Here is a 13,765-nt window from a genome sequence, read left to right as displayed (position 1 = left end):
AGGGTTCTCTTTTAGCTGATTCTTTGTTTTTCTCTTGCTGCCTTTAGAATTTTCTCTTTAACATTTGCCATTTTAATTATGATATGTCTTGTGTGGGTCTGTTTTGGTTCATCTTGTTTGGGACCATCTGTGCTTCCTGTACCTGAATATCTGTTTCCTTCTTTAGGTTTGGGAAGTCTTCCTCAGTGTGTGCTGGCCATTGTCCCCTTGACAAGGAGTGTGTTTGACATTGCAGTGACCAGAGCCTGTACTGGATGTTGGGTGGAGACTCCTGTTTGCTCTGTGGTTGTCACGTCCCTGTCGGGGGCAGGGTCTGCTCCCCAGTTGTTGGAGTAGAAACCACCAGATCCAGTTCTAAGCTGCCCGGTGTGGTAAGTGGTACAGGAGAGTTACCTCTGGGAAAGGACCCACTGCATATTCCTCTCCAGGAGCTCTCCATGGGAATGTGTGACTCTGTGACACTGCCTGCCACCTGGTGTGTGTGCCCACAAACTCAGATGTGTCTCCACTGCAAGAACACTGATAATCATCTTATGCATTCAGCCCTGCCTGCCTTCAGAGTGTGCACACTCACAAACACAAGCCCCCAAAATCCATGGAACCCATGCCCTGTGATGAGCACACTGGCAATGAGGTTTCTATGGTGGGCCTACCCATGCCCTACCCCTTGATAATGGGGTGTATGCACCCATGCTCTTTCCAACACACAACCCCAATTTCGGCCTAGATCACACTCCAGGCCTTTCAGCCTGTCTCTGCACAGCCAAACCAAGTACTCTCCCTAAGTTTGTCTGTTGAAGCCCACGTTTCAACACCCAGACACTGCACATACAAGTAGGTGTACATCTCAGGCTGTGAAGTGCAGCAATGTGGCAGCTATCAGCACCAATTCTTCTCTAGCTTGCTTGTAGAAAGCCAGCCCATGCACACTGCTCTCAGGCAAATTCCACACCCCTGCAGCTCACTATTTGCCCTGGTGGACGTTCCAACCATTGAAGCAGGTTCCTAGGATGAGGGAATCTTTCCTCTTTCATGGCTCCCTCCCAAGGGAGCAGGTCCTATCTCGAGTCCCTTTTTTAATTTAGTCCTACCCAGTTATGTGGGGCTCTTTCTTGTAGCTTTTGTTGTATGAGATATTCTGCTTGCTTTCAGTTGGTATTCTGTGAGAATTGTTCCAGATACAGATGTGTTTTTGATATATTTGTAAGGAGAGGTGAGCTCCATGTGCTCCTACTCCACCATCTTGATCTCCCCTCCTATGAAGTCTTCACTTAATATCAGGGAAAGATGAAACAACAGATTCAACATAGAAAGTAACATGCAATAAAAAATTTTTGGCAGTCTGATGCACCTGGATCCTGACTCATTCTCACCATATCCCTGAGAGGGCTGCTTTCCTGCCTAACTACAAGATACCAATCCACCTGGCTCCCAGAACTCCTCAGTGAGTTAGCAGTAGCTCTCTCTTCCATGTCTTCTGGGCATGTCTTCAAACTTGAAGTACCAGGTCAAGACAGTAGCAGTAAGACACTTGGAGAAATAGATGCCCCATCTCCTTTCATCCCAAGCATGCTTTACAGATTTTTTTTTTTGTCCCAGGCTTTGTCTCTTCCTAAAGTAATTGACACTTCCTGCAGGAAAATTCCATCATCTCACCAACTACCTGTAAAAGTGGTGCTTTATATAGTTTCAAAGAAAAATCATATAAGAATCACCACAATTAAACATTTTCACAGGGTACATAAAGTGCAGTAAAGAGTATTAAAGGATTTACCTGTAACCATGCCTGGAAAATATTGTGGACACCCAGTTAATTTTTATTTTATTTTTGAACTAAGATATAATTACTATGCTATAAAATCCACTCTGGTAAAGTGCATAATTCAATATTTTTTTTAGTATATTCAAATTTTTGCTTATCACTGCTATATAATTCCAGAGCATTTTCTTTATCCCCAACAGAAACTCCATCACGTTAGCAGTCACTCTCCATTCCCCTCTCTCTGCAAACCCTGGCAACCACCAGTCTATTTTCTGTCTCCATAGATTTATGTTATTATCCTGCACTTTTCATGAAAATGGATGTTAGAGGAGTTCGTCAAGAGACGTGGCGACTGAATGAACATTGAGATGGATCTGGGCATCAGGGATCCACCCTCCTCTGTCCTTAGAATATGTGTTCTTCTTGCCTTTATCATGCTAGAATGTAGCTCAAGGACACAGCCTTGAGATACTAATGTGTTGTTGAGACCATCTGGACAGTATACATGACTGAGTCCAGTTGAGAATGCTACAGTGTAAACTTTAAAAAAAATTGAAGCATAGTTGACTTACAATATTTACAATATTATATTTGTTTTGGGTGTACAACATAGTGTTTTGATATTTTTATAAAATTATACTCTGTAAAGAGTTATTATAAAATATTGACTATATGCCTTGTGCTGTACCTTAAAATCTTGTAACTTATTTATTTTATACCTAGCAGTGTGTACCTCTTAATCATCTTCACCTATTTCACTCCTCCCCTAACTCTCTCCCCTCGGATACCTACTAGTTTGTTCTCTAATCTGTGAGTCTGGTTCTGTTTTGTTATATTGTTTTATTTTTCAATTTCCATATATAAGTGAAAAAAACAGTACTTGTCTTTCTATGTCTGACTTATTTCTCTACGCTTACTACCCTCCAAGTACATCCATGTTGTTGCAAATTGCAAAATTTATTCATTTTTTAAGTCTGAATAATATTGCATTGAATAGTGGTATATATATATATATATTCTTTATCCATTCATCTATTAATGGACACTGATGTTGCTTCCATATATTGGCTATTGTAAACAATGCTGCTATGAACATTGGGCTGAATATATATTTTTAAACTACTGTCTTTGTTCTCTTTGTATAAATACCCAGAAGTGGAATTGCTGGATCATAGTTATAGTTTTTTGAGGAACCTCCATGCTGTTTTCTATAGTGACTGCACCAATATACACTTCCACCAACAGTGTACAAGGGTTCCCTTTTCCCCACATCTTTGCTAACATTTGTTATTTCTAGATTTTTTTATGATACCCATTCTCACAGGTGTGAGGTGATACCACTCATTGTGGTTTTGATTTGCATTTCTCTGATATTCAGCTTCTTATGTCTTGTTAAGCCATCCATATATTTTTTTTTGGAAAAATGTCTGTTCAGATCTTCTGCCCATTTTTTAAAAATGGGTTTTTTGTGTTTTTGATATTGAGTTGTATGAACTATTTACATATTTTGTATATTAACCCCTTGTCGGTCATATCATTTGGAAATATTTTATTCCATTCAGTAGGTTGTTTTTCTCATTTTGTCGAGGATTTCCTTTGCTGTGCAAAAGCTTTTAAGTTTAATTAGGTCCCCCTCCCTTTTTTTTGGCTTTTTTTTCCTTAAGAGACAATCCAAAACATTATTGCTATGATGTATGTCAAAGAGTGTCCTCTTCTAGGAGTTTTATGATACCAGGTATTACATTTAGGTCTTTAATCCATTTTGAGTTAATTTTTGTATACAGTGTGAGGAAATGTTCTAATCTCATTCTTTTACATTAGGTGCCCAGTTTTTGCAGTACCAATTGTTGAAGAGACTGTCTTTTCTCCATTGTGTATTCTTACCTCTGTCACAGATTAATTGACTCTCTATTCTGTTCCATTTATTTATGTGTCTGTTTCTGTGCCAGTACCATGCTGTTTCTATTACTCAAGCTTTGTACTATAGTCTGAAGTCAGGGAGCGTCATACTTCCAGCTTTGTTTTTATTCCTCAAGATTGGTTTGGCAATTCAGTCTTTTGTGGTTCCATATGAGTTTTGGGATTATTTGTTCTAGTTGTGTGAAAAATGTCATGGGTACTTTGATAGAGATTGCATTAAATCAGTAGATTGCTTTGACTAGTGTGGCCATTTTAATAATATTAATTCTTCCAATGCAATAATGCAGGATATATTTTCATTTCTTTGAATTATCTTCAATTTCCTTCATCAATATTTTACAGCTTTTCAGAGGATAGGTCTTTTATCTTCTTTGTTAAGTTTATTCCTAAGTATTTCATTCTTTTACATGTGATTTTGATTGGAATTGGGTGTTTTGTTTTTGTTTTTTGCTTTCTCTTTTGATTTCATTATTAGTGTATAGAAAAACAACAAATTTCTGTATATTAATCATGTACGCACAACTTTAATAAATTCATTTATTCGTTCTAATCAGGGTTTTTTGTAGACTTTAGGGTTTTCTATATATAGTATGCAAGTCATGACAGTTTTACTTCTTCCATTTCAATTTGGTTGCCTTTTATGTCTTTTCTTGTTTTAATGCTCAGGCTAGGACTTTCAATACTTAGAGAAAAGGCCTTCAGCTTTTCACCATTTAGTATGACGTTGTCTGTCTGTTTGTCATAAATGGCCCTTATTATGTTGAGGTATGTTCCCTCTATCAGAATTTCTATAGGAATTTTTATCATGAATGGAATTTGAATTTTGTCAAATGCTTTTTCAGTGTCTATTGAGATAATTTCAATCTTTTAAAATTTATTTAGACTTGTTTTCTGGGCTAGCTTGTGATCTATCTTGGAGAAATTTTCATGTGCAGTTGAAAAGAATGTGTATTGCGCTGTTTTTGAATGACTTGTCCTATACATATCTATTAAGCACATCTGGAGTAATGTGCCATGTAAGGCCATTGATTCCTTATTTTTTCCTTGTCTGGATCATATATCCATTGATGCAAGTAGTATATTAAAATTCCTATTATTATTGTCTTACTGTCAATTTCTTTCTTTATGCTTATTAATTTTAAAATTTATTTAGGTGTTCCTATATTAGGTCACATATATTTAAGAATGTTATAATACTGTTCTTTGTATTTTGTTATAGATTTTTTTAAAATTCCCTTTTCTAGGATATGATTTTTGTTACCCAAGCTTCTTTTTATTTCCATTTGTATGAAATATAAACACACACACAAATATAAATATATATGTTCAAAAATATTAAAACTCTATATCGAGGGGTCTGGGCAAGATGGCGGAAGAGTAAGACGTGGAGATCACATTCCTTCCCACAGATACATTAGAAATACATCTACACGTGGAACTGCTCCTACAGAACACCCACTGAACGCTGGCAGAAGACGTCAGACCTCCCAAAAGGCAAGAAACTCCCCACGTACTTAGGTAGGGCAAAAGAAAAAAGAAATAACAGAGACAAAAGAATAGGGACGGGACCTGCACCAGTGGGAGGGAGCTGTGAAGGAGGAAATGTTTCCACACGCTAGGAAGTCCCTTCGTGGGCAGAGACTGCGGGTGGCAGAAGGGGGAAGCTTCGGAGCCACGGAGGAGAGCGCAGGCTCAGGGGTGCGGAGGGCAAAGCGGAGAGGTTCCCACACAGAGGCTCGGCGCCGAGTGGCACTCACCAGCCCGAGACGCTTGTCTGCTCCCCCGCCGGGGCGGGTGGGGACTGGGAGCTGAGGCTCGGGCTTCGGTCGGATCCCAGGGAGAGGACTGGGGTTGGCGGCGTGAACACAGCCTGAAGGGGTTAGCGCACCACAGCTGGCCGGGAGGGAGTCCGGGAAAAGGTCTGCAGCTGCTGAAGAGGCAAGAGACTTTTCCTTGCCTCTTTGTTTCGTGGTGCGCAAGGAGAGGGGATTCAGAGCGCCGCCTAAACGAGCTCCAGATATGGGTGTGAGCCGCGGCTATCAGCACAGACTCCAGAGGTGGGCACAAGCCGCGGCTATCAGCGCAGACCCCAGAGGCGGGCGTGAGCCGCAGTTATCAACGCGGACCCCAGAGACGGGCGTGAGACGCTAAGGCTGCTGCTGCTGCCACCAAGAAGCCTGTGTGCGAGCACAGGTCACTATCCACACTGCCCCTTCCGGGAGCCTGTGCAGCCCGCCACTGCCAGGGTCCCGTGATCCAGGGACAACTTCCCCAGGAGAACGCACAGCATGCCTCAGGCTGCTGCAACGTCACGCTGGCCTCTGCTGCCACATGCTCGCACCGCATCCGTACCCTTCCCTCCCCCCTGCCTGAGTGAGCCAGAGCCCCCGAAGCAGCTGCTCCTTTAACCTCGTTCTGTGTGAGCGAAGAACAGATGCCCTCAGGCGACCTACACGCAGAGGCCGGTCCAAATCCAAAGCTGGACACTGGGAGCTGTATGAACAAAGAAGAGAAAGGGAAATCTCTCCCAGCAGCCTCAAAAGCAGCAGATTAAAGCTCCACAAACAACTTGATGTACCTGCATCTGTGGAATACCTGAATAGACAACGAATCATCCCAAATTCAGGAGGTGGACTTTGGGAGAAGGACATATTAATTTTTCCCCTTTTCCTTTTTTTGTGAGTGTAGATGTGTATGCTTCTGGGTGAGATTTTGTCTGTACAGCTTTGTTTTCACCATTTGTCCTAGGGTTTGGTCCATCTGTTTTTTTTTTTTTTTTTTTGTACTTAAAAAATATTTTTTCTTAATAAATGTTTTCTTAACAATTTTTTCCTTATTTTCCATTTTTAAAAATTAAAAAAAATTTTTTTTGTAATAAGTTTTTTCATATTTTTTATTAAAAAATATTTCTTCTTAATAAATTTGTTACTTAATAATTATTTTCCTATTTTTTATTATAAAAAATGAATAAATTTATTATAAAAAATTTTTAAAAATTTTCTTAATAATTTTTTTTCTTATTTTTCATTACAATAGCTTTATTTTATTTTATCCTCTTTCTTCCTTTCTATTTTTTCTCCCTTTTTTTCTGAGCCTTTTGGATGAAAGGCTCTTGGTGCTCCAGCCAGGCATCAGGGCTGTGCCTCTGAGGTGGGGAGCCACATTCAGGACACTGGTCCACAAGAGACCTCCCAGCTCCACGTAATACCAATTGGTGAAAATTTCTCAGAGATCTCCATCTCAACATCAAGACCCACCTTCACTCAACAACCAGCAAGCTACAGTGCTGGACACCCTATGCCAAACAACTAGCAAGACAGGAAATACAGCCACACCCATTAGCAGAGAGGCTGCCTAAAATCATAATAAGGCCACAGACACCCCAAAACACACCACCAGACGTGGACGTGCCCACCAGAAAGACAAGATCCAGCCTCATCCACCAGAACACAGGCACTAGTCCCCTCCACCAGGAAGCCTACACAGCCCACTGAACCAACCTTAGCCACTGGGGACAGACACCAAAAACAATGGGAACTACGAACCTGCAGCCTGTGAAAAGGAGACCCCAAACACAGTAAGATAAGCAAAATGAGAAGACAGAAAAACACAAAACACATGAAGGAGCAGAGTCAAAACACACCAGACCTAACAAATGAAGAGGAAATAGGCAGTCTACCTGAAAAAGAATTCAGAATAATGATAGTAAAGATGATCCAAAATCTTGGAAATAGAATAGACAAAATGCAAGAAACATTTAACAAGGACATAGAAGAACTAAAGAGGAACCAAGCAATGATGAAAAACACAATAAATGAAATTAAAAATACTCTACACAGGATCAACAGCAGAATAACTGAGGCAGAAGAACGGATAAGTGACCTGGAAGATAAAATAGTGGAAATAACTATTGTAGAGCAGAATAAAGAAAAAAGAATGAAAAGAACTGAGGACAGTCTCAGAGACCTCTGGGACAACATTAAACGCACCAACATTCAAATTATAGGGGTCCCGGAAGAAGAAGCAAAAAAGAAAGGGACTGAGAAAATATTTGAAGAGATTCTAGTTGAAAACTTTCCTAATATGGGAAACGAAATAGTTAATCAAGTCCTGGAATCACAGAGAGTCCCATACAGGATAAATCCAAGGAGAAACATGCCAAGACACATATTAATCAAACTATCAAAAATTAAATATAAAGAAAACATATTAAAAGCAGCAAGGGAAAAACAACAAATAACACACAAGGGAACCCCATAAGGCTAACAGCTGCCTTTTCAGCACAAACTCTGCAAGCCAGAAGGGAGTGGCAGGATATACTTAAAGTGATGAAGGAGAAAAACCTACAACAAAGATTACGCTACCCAGCAAGGATCTCATTCAGACTTGATGGAGAAATTAAAACCTTTACAGACAAGCAAAAGCTGAGAGAGTTCAGCACCACCAAACCAGCTTTACAACAAATGCTAAAGGAACTTCTCTAGGCAAGAAACACATGAGAAGGAAAACCTCTACAATAACAAACCCAAAACATTTAAGATAATGGGAATAGGAACATACATATTGATAATTACCTTAAATGTAAATGGATTAAATGCTCCTACCAAAAGACACAGGCTTGCTGAATGGATACAAAAACAAGACCCATATATATGCTGTCTACAAGATACCCACTTCAGACCTAGAGACATATACAGACTGAAAGTGAGGGGATGGAAAAAGATATTCCATGCAAATGGAAATCAAAAGAAAGCTGGAGTAACAATTCTCATATCAGACAAAATAGACTTTAAAATAAAGACTATTACAAGAGACAAAAAGGACACTATATAATGATCAAGGGATCGATCCAAGAAGGTATAACAATTGTAAATATTTATGCACCCAACATAGGAGCACCTCAATACATAAGGCAAATACTAACAGCCATAAAAGGGGAAATCGACAGTAACACAATCATAGTAGGGGACTTTAACACCCCACTTTCACCAATGGACAGATCATCCAAAATGAAAATAAATAAGGAAACACAAGCATTAAATGATACATTAAAAAAGATGGACTTAATTGATATTTATAGGACATTCCACCCAAAAACAACAGAATACACATTTTTCTCAAGTGCTCATGGAACCTTCTCCAGGATAGATCATATCTTGGGTCACTAATCAATCCCTGGTAAATTTAAGAAAATTGAAATCATATCAAGTATCTTTTCTGACCACAACGCAATGAGACTAGATGTCAATTACAGGAAATAAATCTGTAGAAAATACAAACACATGCAGGCTACACAATACACTACTTAATAACGAAGTGATCACTGAAGAAATCAGAGGGGAAATCAAAAAATACCTAGAAAAAAATGACAATGGAGACACGACGACCCAAAACCTATGGGATGCAGCAAAAGCAGTTCTAAGACGTAAGTTTATAGCAATAGAAGCCTACATCAAGAAACAGAAAACATCTCGAATAAACAACCTAACCTTGCACCTAAAGCAATTAGAGAAAGAAGAACAAAAAACCCCCAAATCTAGCAGAAGGAAAGAAATCATAAAGATCAGATCAGAAATAAATGATAAAGAAATGAAAGAAACAATAGCAAAGGTCAACAGAACTAAAAGCTGGTTCTTTGAGAAGATAAGCAAAATTGATAAACCATTAGCCAGACTCATCAAGACAAAAAGAGAGAAGGCTCAAATCAATAGAATTAGAAATGAAAAAGGAGAAGTAACCACTGACACTGCAGAAATACAAAGGATCATGAGAGATTACTACAAGCAACTCTATGCCAATAAAATGGACAAACTGGAAGAAATGGACAGATTCTTAGAAATGCACAACCTGACGAGACTGAACCAGGAAGAAATAGAATATGTGAACAGACCAATCACAGGCACTGAAATGAAACCATGATTAAAAATCTTCCAACAAACAAAAGCCCAGGACCAGATGGCTTCACAGGCGAATTCTATCAAACATTTAGAGAAGAGCTGACACCTATCCTTCTCAAACTCTTCCACAATATTGCAGAGGGAGGAGCACACCCCAACTCATTCTATGAGGCCACCATCACCCTGATACCAAAACCAGACAAAGATGTCACAAAGAAAGAAAACTACAGGTCAATATCACTGATGAACATAGATGTAAAAATCCTCAACAAAATACTAGCAAACAGAATCCAACAGCACATTAAAAGGATCATACACCATGATCAAGTGGGGTTTATTCCAGGAATGCAAGGATTCTTCAGTATACGCAAATCAATCAACGTGATACATCATATAACAAATTGAAGGAGGAAAACCATATGATCATCTCAATAGATGCCGAGAAAGCTTTCAACAAAATTCAACACCCATTTATGATAAAAGCCCTGCAGAAAGTAGGCATAGAGGGAACTGTCCTCTACATAATAAAGGCCATATATGACAAACCCACAGCCAACATCGTCCTCAATGGTGAAAAACTGAAACCATTTCCACTAAGATCAGGAACAAAACAAGGTTGCCCACTCTCACCACTATTATTCAACATAATTTTGGAAGTGTTAGCCACAGCAATCAATCAGAGAAGAAAAAGAAATAAAACGAATCCAAATTGGAAAAGAAGAAGTAAGGTGTCACTGTTTGCAGATGACATGATACTCTACATAGAGAATCCTAAAGATGCTACCAGAAAACTCCTAGAGCTAATCAATGAATTTGGTAAAGTAGCAGGATACAAAATTAATGCACAGAAATCTCTTGCATTCCTATACACTAATGATGAAAGAATCTGAAAGTGAAATTAACAAAACACTCCCGTTTACCATTGCAACAAAAAGAATAAAATATCTAGGAATAAACCTACCTAAGGAGACAAAAGACCTGTATGCAGAAAATTATAAGACACTGATGAAAGAAATCAAAGATGATACAAATAGATGGAGAGATATACCATGTCCTTGGATTGGAAGAATCAACATTGTGAAAATGACTACTACCCAAAGCAGTCTACAGATTCAATGCAATCCCTATCAAACTACCACTGGCATTTTTCACAGAACTAGAACAAAAAAATTCACAATTTGTATGGAAACACAAAAGACCCCGTATAGCCAAAGCAATCTTGAGAACGAAAAGTGGAGCTGGAAGAATCAGGCTCTCTGACTTCAGACTATATTACAAAGCTATAGTAATCAAGACAGTATAGTACTGGCAAAAAAACAGAAACATAGATCAATGGAACAGGATAGAAAGCCCAGAGATAAACCCACACACATATGGTCACCTTATCTTTGATAAAGGAGGCAAGCATATACAATGGAGAAAAGACAGCCTCTTCAATAAGTGGTGCTGGCAAAACTGGACAGGTAAATGTAAAAGTATGAAATTAGAACACTCCCTGACACCATACACAAAAATAAACTCAAAATGGATTAAAGTCCTAAGTGTAAGGCCGGACACTATCAAACTCTTAGAGGAAAGCATAGGCAGAACACTCTATGACATAAATCACAGCAAGATCCTTTTTGACCCAACTCCTAGAGAAATGGAAGTAAAAATACAAATAAACAAATGGGACCTAATGAAACTTAAAAGCTTTTGCACAGCAAAGGAAACCATAAACAAGACCGAAAGACAACCCTCAGAATGGGAGAAAATATTTGCAAATGAAGCAACTGACAAAGGATTAATCTCCAAGATTTACAAGCAGCTCATGCAGCTCAATAACAAAAAAACAAACAACCCAATCCAAAAATGGGCAGAAGACCTAAATAGACATGTCTCCAAAGAAGATATACAGATTGCCAACAGACACATGAAAGAATGCTCAACATCATTAATCATTAGAGAAATGCAAATCAAAACTACAATGAGATATCATCTCACACTGGTCAGAATGGCCATCATCAAAAAATCTAGAAACAATATATGCTGGAGAGGGTTTGGAGAAAAGGGAACACTCTTGCACTGTTGGTGGGAATGTAAACTGATATAGCCACTATGGAGAACAGTATGGAGGTTCCTTAAAAAACTACAAATAGAACTACCATACGACCCAGCAATCCCACTACTGGGCATATACCCTGAGAAAACCATAATTCAAAAAGAGTCATGTACCACAATGTTCATTGCAGCTCTATTTTACCATAGTCAGGACAAGGAAGCAACCTAAGTGTCCTTCATCGGATGAATGGATAAAGAAGATGTGGCACATATATACAATGGAATATTACTCAGCCATAAAAAGAAACGAAATGGAGGTATTTGTAGTGAGGTAGATGGAGTTAGAGTCTGTCATACAGAGTGAAGTAAGTCAGAAAGAGAAAAACAAATACCACATGCTAACACATATGTATGGAATCTAAGGGGGAAAAAAAAGGTCATGAAGAACCTAGTGGCAAGATGGGAATAAAGACACAGATCTACTAGAGAAAGGACTTGAGGATATGGGGAGGGGGAGGGGTAAGACGTGACAGGGTGAGAGAGTGGCATGGACATATATACACTACCAAATGTAAAATAGATAGCTAGTGGGAAGCAGCCACATAGCACAGGGAGATCAGCTCGGTGCTTTGTGACCACCTAGAGGGGTGGGATAGGGAGGGTGGGAGGGAGGGAGATGCAAGAGGGAAGAGATATGGGAACATATGTATATGTATAACTGATTCACTTTGTTATAAAGCAGAAAGTAACACACCATTGTAAAGCAATTATACTCCAATAAAGATGTTAAAAAAAAACAAAAAACAAAAAAACAAAAAATACCACAAATGGAATAGAGTGAAGAAATAATCAATGTGTTTAGGCCCATAAAAATTATTGGCCAAAGTGATATAATGGGCAATTTCTAGCAAACTGTCAAAGAAAAGTTATTTCTCATAATATTTAAAAATATTTCAGGAGATTTCAGGTTAAACTAAGCTGTTGAACACATGTACCCACTCCAAATTCCAACACAATGATATTAAGAATTAATAATAAAAAGAAAATGTATGAGCATAAAGAGAATGGGAGGAAGGACAGTAGTAGAATAGGTGAGAAATGTCAACTTGTTTTTAGAAGCTGGAATGGCTTCAAAGGAGAAATTGTCTTGGCAGAGCAGAGGAAAGCTGAAATCTTAAGACTTGGCAGAATATGAAAAATGAAGAGATGCTCAGTGATTTGCCCAGCAGAACTCAAGAAGACCTTGCATCCTGTAGAAAGTTTAGTGCTAAATACCTGCTGATTGACCATACTGTGATTATAGTAGTTTCATGCCCACATAACAGCAAGTAGCTACTCATCACTTCCTGATTACTGCCTCAAGGGACACTATGGACTCAAGAACAGTGGTAATGGTGAAGAAAGGGAGATAGGGGATAGACTAAAATCAGAACAGATGTGCATTGGTGAGTTCTCCTGCCTTCCTCTACTCAGCTCTTCCCCTGCGCCTCCCTGACCCTCGTCTCCAGAATGTACACAATCTGAGACAAAGTTGCTTTACTCCTTATACAGGAGAGTGGAAGATTATCCTTTGGAGAAACTAAATAATCCCCGAGAAAGGGCCTGAGAATTCCTCAGTGAAAAATATGGAATGTTGCCTCATTGCATTATACTGACCCACCACTCAATTAGCATGCTCTTACCACAGAGCTCTCAATCAAGTTTTTATTGACTCAATTATGGATGCAGAGACAACCAAAGAATACCAGATGGTTGAGGAGTGCTTTTAACATTAAAGACAGAGAAAAAAACAGAAAAGCAAATAAATGGTAAAATGACCTTGGAGAAAATAAAGAGCAAATCAGGGAGTAGAAGAAAGATATGCTGACTCTCAAAATATAAATCATTAATATGCTCAGGTAGATAGCAGAAAATACTATGTGATAAAACATTTCATTCATCAGCAAATGGAAGATGTTATATGAAAAGGACTTTTAGAACATAGCAGCTCTTAGAAATGTCAAATAGATCAACCCCAACAATTTAATTGAACAGTTGAAAGATAAACCCTAGGGACTCTTTTAGAAATTAGAACACAATACAAAGGTGGAAAAGATAAAATTTGTGAATCAATGTATAAAGTCCAATATCCAAATAACAGTTTAAG

The sequence above is a fragment of the Balaenoptera physalus genome (genome assembly GCF_965194825.1).
Source record: "Balaenoptera physalus genome assembly, chromosome: 15".
Taxonomy (NCBI): Eukaryota; Metazoa; Chordata; class Mammalia; order Artiodactyla; family Balaenopteridae; genus Balaenoptera; species Balaenoptera physalus.
The sequence above is the reverse complement of the archived record's forward strand: the minus strand, read 5'-3'. Positions refer to the sequence as shown.